At 42.6% G+C, this 14,505-nt stretch overlaps 1 long non-coding RNA gene across 1 annotated transcript in view; it reads right to left on the bottom strand.

Annotated features, from left to right (window-relative positions):
• The window catches only part of LOC129708758 (uncharacterized), a 121,943-nt gene extending 115,073 nt beyond the window's left edge, over positions 1-6,870 (bottom strand). Inside the window, exon 1 of the long non-coding RNA XR_008725407.1 lies at positions 6,838-6,870. This is a non-coding gene — a long non-coding RNA (uncharacterized LOC129708758). The remainder of the gene's footprint in view (positions 1-6,837) is intronic.
• Between the last annotated feature and the right edge of the window lie 7,635 nt (positions 6,871-14,505).

The following is a 14,505-nucleotide window of genomic DNA, read 5'->3' as shown; positions in this document are numbered from 1 at the left end:
CGGCCTTCCTGCCGGGGACCGGGAACCGGACCCAGGGCTGCTACAGCGGCGGCAGCCAGGCTGGAGTCACCGCGGAGCGGCGATGCCTACCTGAGTAGCCCGTTTGGAGCTCGGAGCATGGGCCGCTGCTCCAACAGCGTGGAGCTCCCCAGGTGACGGAGAGCTTCCAACGCGGGCCGGCGCGAAAAACAATCGTGGAGTCCAAGGCGCCCTTGCCGAGGGCCGCAGCAGAGGTCTCCATCCGGCGCGGCCGCGGACTTTGGAAGCCGCCGACTCCGGTACGGGGCGGGCCCGACTCTCTGATGTTCACGCCGCGAGGACGTCCGCAGCACCGACGTTCGGACTTGTATCACCCAGGCGAGCTCCTGGACATGGGCCGCGGTTAGCTGCAATGGCGGAGGGCCACGGGGGGCCCCGCTGACCCAGCGAGGGAAACATGGAGGAAGAGACAGCTTTTGGTGCATTCCCACACAGGGGAAACTTTGATTTGCTGAGTGGTGCGGGAGTTGTATGTTAAATTCTATAATATGGTCTTTAACCCCTTTCTGGCATAATCACCTCCTGCACCACCTCCAGTTGAAATTCAAGTTGGAAAGTTTGGAGGCCATAAAAAATATAATATAATATAATCAACTGGATTAGGGCGGACCACATAATTACAAAAGTAATCAATGTAGTCCGATTGCCGTCTCCCTGTTTCCTCAACCTCCACACCACGCAGTACTCGCCGTGTCCCCCAAGTTCTCGACGGAGCCCCCACACCGGACCCCTCTTTGTTCCAGACGCGGGCTATTTCCTGTTCTTTCGGCGCCCTTTCCGAACTCATGTCCCTCGTTGTTTTCGGCGGTGTGCGTCACGACTGACGTCAACGGGCGACTGACGGCACTAGTGCAAGCGACGGCTCTCCGATGGCCTGCACTCTCAGCGACGTAGATTCTAGTTCACAAAGTGCCTCTTGCGCTCCGACGGCACTGACTCAATCACGACGTAAGATCGTGCTCTTCGAACTTCCATTCGAAACTCGACGGTCGGTACGCGCTCTAGCGTGGGCCATTCTCGTTCACCGAAATATTTCATCACTCACCGCCGTGTCGCAACGCTAACGGCGTCCACCCTCGCTCACGGTCGGCTCTCTCGCTCCCCGCAGGCCGTCCGAGAGTACTTGTCTTGGAGGACACTTCAGCCATCAGCTCAGCCGTGTTGGCCGACAGCGGCCGGCAGAGTCCTGCCTTGGATCGGATCCCGGACGGCGTTGCGGCTGGGAGATTAATTTTGGTAAACTAGCACAGATAATTATCTAAAGAATTCTCAGTGTTCTAAGGCCTTGAATTGGAATTATTACCACAGCTAAAAATATTTATTATTATCATAGGATTATAAAAACATGTTTCTATCATGCTTTCTTTAATTCATTGAGCACAATGCTGTTTGTAAAATCTATCAGGTGAAAAATAAATATGTACTCACCCCAGCAGTACAGCTTCTATCTCAGACTCTCCATCTCTGCCAGGAAATTATTTATACACGTATTCAGGAACTGGGTGGAGTAATACCCGTGCAGACCACACGACAGGACAACTCCAGATAACATGGAACTGTGAATACATGTGAGCAGTTTTCCACGGAGAATGTTAATCAAATTCATTCTGTATACATAGTCCACGGCAATATTATGACAATTCATGGATTCTCATCAGTAATCAAAATTAACGATGTGTCACAGAAAGTTGACGATATGAGATGGCCGAAGATAGTACTAGAACCAACATAGCTTAACAATTCACATCCAAAACTTTAAAGTCGTGAGGTAGATGTGCAAAAGGTTACCAATTAGAAAGGTAGTTTGGAGTTAAATGCCTCCTGCCTGAATTATTAAGTGTCCCTAACGAAGTATAATTAGCGAGGGAACTAACATATCACATCTTAGAGTTGTGTGTTAACGAAAAAAAACATTATTTTTTTCAATTAAGAGCGAGTGGATGTACGAGGGGAGAAATAACAAATTAAGTTATATCTTCATAATTTCGATCGGATACATTCACGAGACGAAAAAGTAATCCGTATTAAATTGAAACAACATTTTTACAAGCTTCTGACCGATAGGCATTTATTGTATGCCCGACGTGTTGAAATAAGAGGAGTTGGACTAAAATAAACATATGACTTTATTAACCGAGGATAACAACTACAAGACAGGTAAAATAAAGAGGTGGGGGTTCACGCAGAAAAGTGAAAATGCGGTGAATGGGGAGAGGCCGACAATAGAACGTGAGGCCGTATTAGGATTATGTGTCTGCAGAAATGAAAAAAAACATAATCTGTCCTGGGCACAGAAAATTAAGGCAGCTTTGTAATAAAACAAAATGATGTACGTTTCTGCTGAGCGGACCGAAATTTGAGCGAAGGGGATGAGAAGAAATTTTCACCACACAAAGTGCGAGCATCACTTCCGTAAATTGTTCGTGTAATCGTGTTGCGTTAGAAAGTCTTTTGTTTTTACGTGTGAAACAGAAAAAATAGAAAAATAGGTGAAGAGGAGGCATTCGGCCCTTGGATCCCAGCACCGCATTCATTTTGATCATGACGTATTAAGGCTGTGTTTCATTAAAAATGCGCGTCCTTTATTTTTCGCAAAATATGAGCATTCACCAAAGGCATCTAAAGGTCTGTCGTGTTTTGGAAACCAACCGTTTCACTTTTAACACTTAATTGCCCAAGGTTGGGAGAGAATGATTAAATTTCATTCTTCGATAAAGAAAATCTGAGGCGAAAATCTGAGGCAAAACCTTCCTCCGGCAGATGTCTTTCAATTTCTGGAACTCTGCAAAATTATATGACATTAACTTTCAGACCAACGGTAAGATGGAAAGTCGCGGGACCATATTCCCAATCGGAATTTATATTTAGGCCTGTGATGCCAATAGAATCAAACTTCCAACTAAAATGCACACACAATACACTCGCTAAAGCGCAAACAACAAGCTTAGAAAATATAACGAGTGCGGTTTTTCTAACCAATTATGGTGTCCAGACTTCTACTTGAACATTTCCGAGATAAAGTTGGGACCAGCTATCTAAGAGGACTGTAAAATGACAGGCAGTAGAAATTGTCTACCTGCATCTAGCAAGGCACTTGCAGTGCGCTCCCTGGTCTTAAATGTCTAGATTTGTGGCGATCTGATCGATGTCAATTGGTACCATGCCTACTTGAGGGGAAGGAGTCATGGATTGCGGTGATGGAGAATATTATTGAGAGTGTTGGGGATATGCTATCAATAGAGTGCCCACTGATAACTGGAGATCCCACTGTTGTTTGTCATTTGCTTAGTAACCGGAATGTCAATGTTGTTAACACATTGAACTGCCTGTAGAAACGGAAATATATGAAGATAATAGGTGCCAGAAGAGTGAAAATGATATTACAAAAAATATAGGTGAAGTGGCGGAAATTGTATAACTGCATGGCGACATGCATAATTTACCTGTTAAAACTTGGAGTGCTGATGAGCCACATGTTAAGGGCGGACAGGGAGAAAGGCTTATTTTTACCACAGTAAATTAATATGGTTGCCCATTGAGCGTTGCCTCTGAAAGGGGGTGCGTTCCAATCAGAGGGGATATTGCGCCCCGTTTCACATGGAACATCGGAGCCAGAGGCTCAAAAAACACGGGGCGACACGTAGCTAACTTGAAAGCCACAGAAGGTTGTTTTTTCTGATGGAAGCGACAATATTCGACTCAAGATCCATGCAGTGGCGTTCGCTGGATAGCTAGCTACGACTGCTGAACGTTCTATGTAAAACACTGTTTTATATAAATTAATAATATCCGTAGATAAGACGAAGCAGGCCACACATACACGCGCGCACGCACGCGAGCGACACCACACACACGCATACACGCACGAGCCACACACACACACGACGCACGACCACACACACACACACGAAGTCTATCTCTATACACACACACACACACACACTCTCACACGAGATCTCTATGTCACACGCACACACACCTGTGTGTGCGTGCGCCGCGTGAGTGGCAAATTTGCCTATGTAACCCAAATGTCTACTCGATCATATATAACCAGAGAATGCATGAACATACGTTATCATATTTACACACGTACAAACATATGCGAGATAATAAGATATACTCGATTCCATTATCTGCCAAGTAATTAAAGCAAACTGAACCAACACAGTTTTTCAAGTCACATCTATTTCGTATTCCTTAAAAAGTGAATATCTCTTAGTAGCCAATTAGCACACATTCGTTATAGATGTTCATCTAAAATTTAATTGTTACTTACCTTTTCAGTATTGTGTCATTTTTCCTTATTTTCCTTTTTTTCTGAGTGTGAAAATATAATAGTAATATTAGTAAAGTAGGAATCGTTCGAATAGATCCTGAATATGCCAAAAAATTTCAATTCGTCATTAATGTACTAATGTGCAAATACACTCGCTGTTTGCCTGATAGATGTTGTATGTGACTATCAGGTCATTGACAGGCTTTAGTCAAATCTTGCTGTTTGCAATAGGCAAAGCCACACAACATATTTACTGTTTTGATAGTAAATACTAGAGTAATCAATACCCGGTAGGTGGCAATTTTTTGATTTACTGGAGAGATGAGGAAAATCAAGTATTCAAACAGGGTTTGGTTGCTTTGACTGATGCTTCTGTCCCAATTATTTGGTGACTCTCAAAAAATGAAAATGTCATCCAAATAGACATGACTATGTGGTTCTGAGACTTAGTGCACCCAGAATAGTTTTCAGTAGTTTAGTAAATAGTCTGGTGCTGATGTCAAACCATTTGGCAGCTCTTGATTGCCATCATTGACCCATCCAGTTAAACTTCAAATATCTCATTGTAATCTTTGTGAATAGGCCATCGGAGTGGTGAGGTTCTGTAGTGGACCTCTCAATGACATTTTTGTCAGATAAAGTCCAATATCCTTCTGTATATCCATAGTTCTTGTTGAGAGAAAACATTGTGCCGGAAAATTTGAATGTGGGTGGGTGGTGATGAATTCAAAATGAACTCAATTTTCAACCCTTATATACTGTGCAGTACAAACGGATTCCGTTGTCGTGATCCAACACCATTCTTTCAAAAATATTGCTAACCTTCCTCCCACCTGCTAAGTCTTATTTAGAAAAACTTTAAATTTATTTCGATATAGACAAAATTACTTTGCCCGAACAGTAGGACGGTTACATGTGTTTATACTGGTAAAGTGAGTGTTACTGTCTGGAGTGTCCCTAAGGAACTGGATTTGGGGGGGACCGTTACCTCTGAGTTACTTGCGTAGATATGGCGCGAATTTCGCTTCGCCGAGGTTTTGGAGGTTGCGGTGGAACTGGCGGTTGCTAGTCTCCTCGTCCTCGATTGGGCCGGCTGGCGGCCTGCCCCTAAAGAAGACCTTGATTCCGGTTGTGGGTCTTCCTCAGTGCTAGCCCTCTAGCGCGTAAAACGTCTAGAGGGTCAATCGATGCATCCTTGGCGATGAACCCTTTTGAGCAGCCTGGACCTTGCGTTATGAGGCGGACAGTTTTTGATCCTCGTCCAACTCCCGTACCTGTCTCGGCAGGTTTGGGCTTGGACATGTTTGGCTTACACAGGACAGCGAATTTCGAATATTAATCGGATGGTTTAATTGCATTCTTCCGAATACAATTAATCTCAAAGTGGGCATTCACCACAGTAGTGCATTGTGCTCATGTTCTCTGTCAGTGAGGAGTCGTACTTTGACAACTCCTGCAAATGATGGGATCCCAGATTCCCAGTAGGTGTAACTACCTTCTGAATTTTAATTCCTGGTTTCGGATGATAAGTCCATCTGTACCCAGCATTGACGACTGATTCATGCCTTGGACTTTCAGGGAAGCACAGGTGGGGGGCTACCATTTATGGTTTCTTCCAGGGCCAGTCTTTAAGTTGATGGGAGGCTAGATATTGATATTAATAGCCGATCTTCATCCAGGGTAGAACCCCGTGGTGTTGTGAGGGCCCAACCTGGATGATTGCAGAGGCGCCTTCTTCGGCAGTCCCTGGGAGTGTTCCCCCTTCTGCTTCCATACTCTGACTAAGAGTAGTAGTTTCCTCCATATTGTCATGCCCACTCAATGGGGAAGAATTGTGCGGTCTAATGTATGAAGGCTCCGGCACGGTTGCTGTGGAGACCTGTGCTAACACTGCTCCCTCATACGGGAGCAGATCATTGTGAAGCAATGGAGTTACTTCTCCACATGTTGCTCCATGTGGGAGAGTGTCTTCGGAAAGTAAAATGGTATGTCTCCTGTTAGGGGAGATGGTGAGAACAAGAAACGGCTAAGGGCGATATATGTCATCTCAAGTCTATATGTTTTGACTATTGAAATGGAATCGGAGAACGCCTGTCTTCGATCCTGTACTGGAACTGAGCCGACCCTGAATCTGACGCGTGCTCTTTGGAACACAGTTTATTTCCATAATCCTTAAGCTTTGTTTGGCCAGAACATTTAATTCTACTACATTTAATAATTAAGTTTAAACTCTGCCCTTAAAAGTATTACACGTGTTTAGCTTTTCTTTAAAACAATATTTCTACCGTTACATAGATTTATAATTATCTTGCGATGACCCTACTGAAAATAAACTGCATTGACCATGGCTATTGTAAGCCATTAACATATGATGATAGAGAACAATGCAAAGTAAAAATCAGAATCATTACGCAACTAGTGGCTAAAGATTTGTCGTAAAGAACAACGCGCGCGACAGTTCTGGAGTTAATTTTCGTGGACATTGAACATCCTGTATACAATGCCGGGATGCCAACACTCACCGGTTTCATTAAGTTTTGACTTTGATCTCGTCTCATCTGCAACAAAACAAAAATGGGTTTACAGCATTGCAACCACTTTAAATGGAGAGCTAGTGTCACAATGCAAGATACTCGGTTGGAACCAGCCAATATCTGCCAATATACTGAAAATACCTGGAGCATTTGATTGCAACGGAAGGCTTTCGTTACGGAGAGAAAGCAGGTAAAACCAAAAACGATTTGTAAAGTAAATTAATATCACTGTTATTCCCCCGCTGATGGCGGGTGTAGAAGCGTTAGATTCACGATTAATGTGAATATTGAAAAAATTGCAAAATCAAAGCTGAGCGACCTGAAAGACTTTCCCACGAGATTAATGCGTGCGAGATTGCATCGGTACAAAACGCTACACATGCTAATTGAAGAGATTGCCAGAATGAGAGTGGTCTGAGCGACCCAATTATTAATAAAAGAAAAATGCATTTTGCTCAGGCATTTTTATTCTACATTTGTAGTAATATTTTATGTGTTGGGAAAGACGTCACTTTTTCAAAAATTAGGGGGTTTTTCCAAGGATCGAGGGCTTGGAACAAACGCGCAAAGACGCGAGCAATTGTCGAACAAATTATGTGCCGACTTAACAAATGTATCTTGATTTGTTGGTCGTCGGAACAAAAAAAAATAATTAATGAGATGATACCGCAGTTATTTATCAAAATGTTATTTTCATACTTCGTTATGGTTAGAACGATGATAGCGATTATGTTGAACTGGCCGTTAATTTTGCTGACTTATTCTAAAGTGAATATGAATACCCTTTAATTGTATTCAAATCGGCGTCTGTTGAAAAGAAAATATAAATCCAAGTGAATATTCAGAATACTGTATTTTAAATGTGCTTAATACCATATTGTCCATTATAATGACATTGGAAATATGAATCAAACGTAACAATAATATGTCCGTTGCATTCTTACTGATATAATAATTAATATTAAATTGAGATTTATTGGACTGAGTGCACAAATTAACTGCCCGAATGGCCTGGTTTGGTCTTGACCTAAACCCAACGCACGAGTAACCTTGTCAAGTACCAAACGATTTTTGAATATTAATACAGTAACTGAGAGCAATTGGGCAATTTGTCCACCCAAACACCCTACATGCACTACGGTGCGAATTTAAATATTGGCAATTCCACGCGGTGGATTAATCAGTATTACTTGGAAATGTCCACATGTTAGAGACGCAGTTGTAAAAAATGTTGTTACGCCAAGCTTCCCCAAATTTGGTAGGGCAAGGATCTCATGAGATGGCTCCTCATAATACACCTTGTGCAGGATCTGATGATGCGGATCTGTGATACAGTTTGCAGTTATGCCTCGTCATGTTCTAGAAAGCTTGTTATTTAAGAGGGAATGGTACACATCAGAGGATGATACTGGATTCGGGGACCAATATTCAAAGTAGATGTTCGATGGGGTGGCTACCTTTTCCTTGGAACAAGGGAAGGAAAGAAACTGCCAGATTGACCTTACAGACATGTTCATAATCAAGCGGCGTGATAAGATGCATGGATACAGTCTCACCACAATGGTACCTTGAACCTGGAAATAGAGTACATTATTTAGGGAGAGGAGAAGAAAATGTTGAAATGGAGACCTGGGTGGTTATGCCAGAGGATGCGGGTCATGAGCAAGCCTTCGTTGTTGTGTACAATGCCGTCGATTGAAGTGACGGGACACCTACGGTGTGAGTGTTATAAGAACAAACTAGACAAAATATAAAGCCTGGGTTTATATACTTGAAGTGAAAAACCACCTAATTCTATGCACGGGACTTTATAATTCTATAGATCGTATTCCAAAATCTAAAGCCAACATCCTGCGGTGTTGAAATTGCAAATATTACATCCTGAAAGATGCCAATGGAGAATTTTAAACAGTTCGTTAAATCATCTCGCATTTACCAATTCTATTTAACCAGTGTTATATGAATTCAGGAGGTTTACTTGCGAGGACAATCTATTTGAAATTGAAATCGTCCGGTTAAGATATCTACCAATTTTGTCAGAAATAAATGTCAACTTATCATGTAACAATTTAGTTATTAAAAACAACAATTCTCTATACCGTTGGTGGATAAAAAAATATAAAGTATATTGATTACTACCCAATATAAATAAAACACTGATAATGTCCGAAAGGGCGTTCGTTTTTATGGACATACGGTATTATCCAAAAACATCACTTCCTATATCTTACTTTTGAAGGTCACTATGTGTTTCCGGGGGTGACTTTACGTTCCTTACAACTAAAAATATTTCAAGAGGAGAAAAGGAAAAATATTATGTCTAGCAAAAAAGCAAATTCAGAACTTGTTGCCGTATTTTTGTCAATCTCATTTTTGCAGAGCGATCAAAAGAATTCCAAGTTGCAGCCAAAGGAATGCGCTGCGGCCAAATTAACATCGGCGAGTTGGCTTTGCCAGACTTCTCGCGTCAACTGCACATCAAAGCACATCCGCTATATGTCGGCGGGGGCGATAGCGGACGTGTTCCGTACCATTTAACGCAATAATATAATGGAATGTATTTTCTAATTCAAGGATATTGGGACCACACGATTTCCAAATATTATTACGATATCATCAAAGCAGTGCTGCCACAGCATTAGACCAACAGCCAACAGTCAGATATATCGCACAGTGTGAATGCCATGGATGACGCAGCCTCTTTTCCTATTTTTTCTGAGTTGCACGCAAGCAGGATTGACAACCTTGTAGGTTAGATGATTAGGGGATGCGGCAGGAGGAGACCGGTGAACGTAAAATAGACCGCCGCTGAGCATTTGCCTCGACTATTGAGGAGACAAAAAAAAATTCTAAGACAGGTTGCCAGAACATTTATGAAGCAGGCCGCCGACCCCCAGGGCGTAGTTCCATTGCGTAATTGACGACAAAACTTCGAATATGATAAACATTCTGCTAGAATAATCTTCGGTAACATATGGTTGGGAAGGTTTCTAAAACAGCGAGAAATCAATGTGGCGGTGCTAATCTCAGAATTCCGGAGCGCATGCCCGCCAGTGTGCGCTTGCATAGGAACTATAGGGCAAGTAATCGCTGTGCCCGAACGAGTTTGTACTGGAGGAGAGAATTATTTGTTTTTAATCTGGTGATAAGAATCTGCCGCAAACCGCTCATGTCAAAAGCGACGAATTCCCCTGAATGTGGGGGGATAGTGGTAGACATGTGTTTTAAATGCTCCGCAAATTTTTTTTAATGTTCCGTGTGTTTGATTGGTGTGCCGCCTGCCGAGTCGGCTGCACCCTGCCAGCAGCGTGTTCGTGTTTTTTTTGTACGAATTTGTTTGCCTTTTTTGGTTTTCCTCTTAAGTTGTTTTGCTTTTGGGGTTGTTTTCTCTGGTGGGACCTTGCGTAGGGGGTGATTGGGGGAGGGCGGGGGGGGGGCGATTGGGGAAACCGTTCTCTCAGTCACCCTACGAGGAAGATGAAGAGGAGGCAGAAAAAGAGATGGCGACTTTTTTCGTCGCGATTATGCCCCGCCCTCCCCTCTCGCGGCCCAATTCCCCCAACAGCTTGGATTGGAGCGGGCCTTTCCCGGAAGTCGGAGCCAAAGAGCTTCGCAGCTGCTGCCGCCCCTCTTTGATATCGCGAAGCGCGGAGGAAACTGTTTGCGCGTGTCGTCCAGGAAAGGATTACCCTAAAATTGATCGCGAAAACAATCAGGAATTTCCAGAAATTTCGCGGGAGAAATTTCCCTTCCAAAGTTGGAAAAGCACCTGGATTGGGAATAATTTATTAAGACGAAGGCTATTATAAAATAAATTATTCTGCAAACTCGAGTGGGGAAAAAAAATCCGCTCACACAACTCACCAACAACATTAGTTCTCATCCGGGACATGTGTCGGCAAAAAATAACGCAGTCGAGTCCAGTTATCGGGCCACCCAATATGACTTGCGCCGAATGATGTTTTGTATCGACACAATTTGCGTAACTTACAGTTGGTGCCAGACGATCTTCCCATCATTATGGAATTCAAATGCCCGAGTCAGAGCTTGGTTCTGCCCACCCTTACACGCTTTATTGCGAATGGGACCCGGTAAGTATCAACTAAAGGAATCGCGACCATTGTGATTGTAAAGGACTGACTGTTTTGCCCGCGATACCATTGCGTGTTGTGCGTTTAACCAAAGTTGTTCTTTGGTGATTATTATTTGAACGTGTGGTAATGGTTTACCTTTGTCAAATTTGCTTGTAAAAATCAAACCCGAATCGCTGGATGAGGTCAACACGCGATGGAGTTGTATATTATTTGAGGCCCGCGCAAACCAGAACGGAAGGCGGAGTAGAAATAAGAAACGTTCACTTTAGCTATGAAGAATCGGACGTCTGGAAAATGTTAGTTTCTACCCTTTTCGTTGAGACAACATGGCCTTTATTTGACGTTTCTTATTAACATCATTTGTGAACATTCTACGTCTGCTACGACGTTTTAATAAAGTAGGTTTCGCATCAGCTGATGTATTTTTGCACACATGTCTGCTCCCAACCGTGGCGCACCGAATTCTATCTATTATACGCTCTATAGAACATCAATAGGTTGTGTCACCACTTGCTTGGCTCCAGGTCACATGCTGCAAAAATAACGTTGTTCATATCATATAGTCACAAGATTCGCCAAGAATCAGAAACGCGGTTACTACTCACAGATTTCCTGATTCGGGCGTATAGAGCGCAGTATATACCCATAAAAACATGGCCGCAAACAAGCACATTGTAACTGCCCAACAACACCGTAATCCTGGCCCTACGGCATGCGCCACAGAAAAGATGTTACGTTGTGTACATACGGGGGTGGGTTAAATTATGTCCGCCCCTGCACTACGGAACCAACGTAAGTTCACCACGAGGAGAACTGACAAACTAGGTTGAGTTATGAGGGAACCTCATGCCGGGCCAGCCCGCCGCACTCTTAGCCCCGTACTTATGTTTTAATGTGAGAAATCAAACACATTTTGCAGAGAAATTTCTAACCACCATTTGCAAAATAGCACATTTCCATAATTCAGCGTGTTCTTACGATCGTGAATCACTCACAAGCAAAAAAAAACAAGTTTGAAATATTATTTACGAAATGGTTTTTTCTAATATATTTTTTAAAATTGTTTTAGTTCAATTATTTGATAAGAGTTCAGATTCGTACCCTTACCCCAATCACTCTACCATAACTCATTCAGATGTTCTTTTTCTTGCAGGAGGAGACTAACAGAAAAATTTTTAAATGTCGCCACATTTTTGCAACAAAAAAAAATGAAGGACTCTTCGTATCGGAGTAGGCCGTGAATAGGCCTGGGCCCACGTCCCGTTCCGCCTGTTGAGTACGTACTTAATTTTCTTCAACGCCATCACAGACCGAACAAGTAGTTTACGGTGGGAATCATGTGGCTGGCGAATCCTCGTTTAGAGAAGGCGAAAGATGCCAAATCAGCACGCATACTAGTGTCATAGAGTCAGGAGCGCTCACATGATGGAAAAGGGCCCCCTTGCGGCCCTACTGCCCATGCCGTCCAGACCATACCGCCCCCCCCCACTCCCCCACACACACACACAGTTTGGGGGGACACGACCCAACGGTGTCTTGCACTTGGTTTCCTAGTATCTATATTCTATCTTGTATTATTATACTTTATTATATATTTTGCGTCTAAAAAATGCCGCTTCTGTATATGTGTACGTTTGTGGTGAGGTGATAATATTAACAGATACAACCCTATTTACTTTGCAGCTTATTAATGCCCCATGGAGCCATGTTTTCTTGCGTTGTGTGGTATTACTATTGACCATTGTGGTACGGAAGTCGACGTCTTAAAAAATCTTGTTTTGGCCATAACAGTCCAAACAAGTCAGATTAATACTTATTACACATATACAATGCACGCAAACCTGAAACGGCTACAGGCAGCGCTGAAGCGGAAAGATACGAAGTCGAAGTCACATCAAATCGCTTCTCAGCCATTTGCTAGCGGCCGCCCGTCCCGTTACAGAAATATCAAGTCCTAAGTCCGCCATTTTGCGACGCGGACAAATCGGACACTACCCCGAGGTTTATGGACCAATAGTGTTCGAGTGCCTTACCGGGGGCGTGGGGGCTATTCACTGAGGAATGGCAACAATGCACGATCTCAAATCATTTTTGTTTTCTTCGCGAACGCGGAGCAGGGAGGAAGAAGGAAATGAAACAGGGGTGGCGTGATTATAACGTTGTTTGATTATGTTTGTTTGGCTGTTGTCCGTTGCAGCGTCGTGAAAGTGTTAGTAAAGTTAACCACAATCTCGGATTGCTGGTCCGGGTTTTGTGATCATGGTTTACGAACACATTGTTGGTGAAAGGCTAAGCGTAAGAGAACAATGATAGGCACAAGAAGAAACGAAATGGTATAAATTGACACAATTTACTGGACAACATACTCCTTTTCTCTCTGTTCCGGCAAGTTTTTTCTTCTATATCGAGAAAAAGATTAGGTGTATATGTTATCCCTTTACCTTTATGTTCATATATAACGTGATTCCCGAAAGTAAATCACAATGTCAATAGGTTATATAGTTTTCGTTTCATTCTGTTCGCATAGACAGTAACTTTCGCCCATCAAGTTTGTTTGATGCATTGCGGGCAAGATAAGCACGTGATTAATACAGTTGATGATCTGATACTGCATCCCAAATCCTATCACTTGACACGTGGCATTGGTTTTTTATTCTTTCTAAACATAAATCCAGTGTACAGGAAGAATGTACAGTTAATTAAATTGCGCCCGAAGAAAAAAAGAATGTTGCCAAACTAAGTAAACTGAAAAATATAAGCGCCGAAATTGGCAGACATGTTACGTTGTGGTGCAGATAGTTTTGCTGGGAATGGCGGGGTACGTAAGTTATTATCTTGTAAAATGTGCTTAATTGTGCCCTTTTGCCTATTTATGTATTATCCCAACAAGTCTATATCCGTGTTTTTAAATCCCGATATGAGTCACACACTACGACAGATCCATGAAAATCCAACAGCCAATTACCAGACAGAGAATTGTAAGTTAAATATCAGGTAGTGATAGAGTAGCTCTGGTGATGATCTATATGGAAGAGCGAAAAAGTACAATGAACTCTGCGTTATCAGTTTACGTGACTTTCGTCACCAACTGGAGATTAAAAAAAGATAATCATCAAATATCTGCATTATTTTCACTTCCAAATATTAATGGACACATTTGTAATGTGGAATTTTAGTTAGCATCATATTACGATGTGATACTGGTGGAATTATATTATTTATAATTGCGTACACTGGGGGGGGGGGGGGGGGGGCACACGTTCAGCGTTTCCTTCATGGCTTACCTGTGATATCAATGAGATTTTTTTTGAGCGATGCTATTTCTGCAACACAAATATGGGACAACGTGTGGTGAAATTCCACTGGTGGAATAACGATAATGTATTATTGAATGATTTGCCACTGAGAAGTAACCTTTAATTTTAATGTGATCACTCATTTCAGATTCGTCATGAGGACGCGACACAATTAAAACAGAGCAGAGATGATGAATTTCACAGTTTAGTTTATTGGGGAACGTGTACACGGAATATATATCAACTGTAGTTGACAAACTAATCTC

This window comes from Leucoraja erinacea, chromosome 24 (genome assembly GCF_028641065.1).
Source record: "Leucoraja erinacea ecotype New England chromosome 24, Leri_hhj_1, whole genome shotgun sequence".
In the NCBI taxonomy this organism is placed as follows: Eukaryota; Metazoa; Chordata; class Chondrichthyes; order Rajiformes; family Rajidae; genus Leucoraja; species Leucoraja erinaceus.
This window is presented reverse-complemented; position numbering and strand designations above follow the sequence as displayed.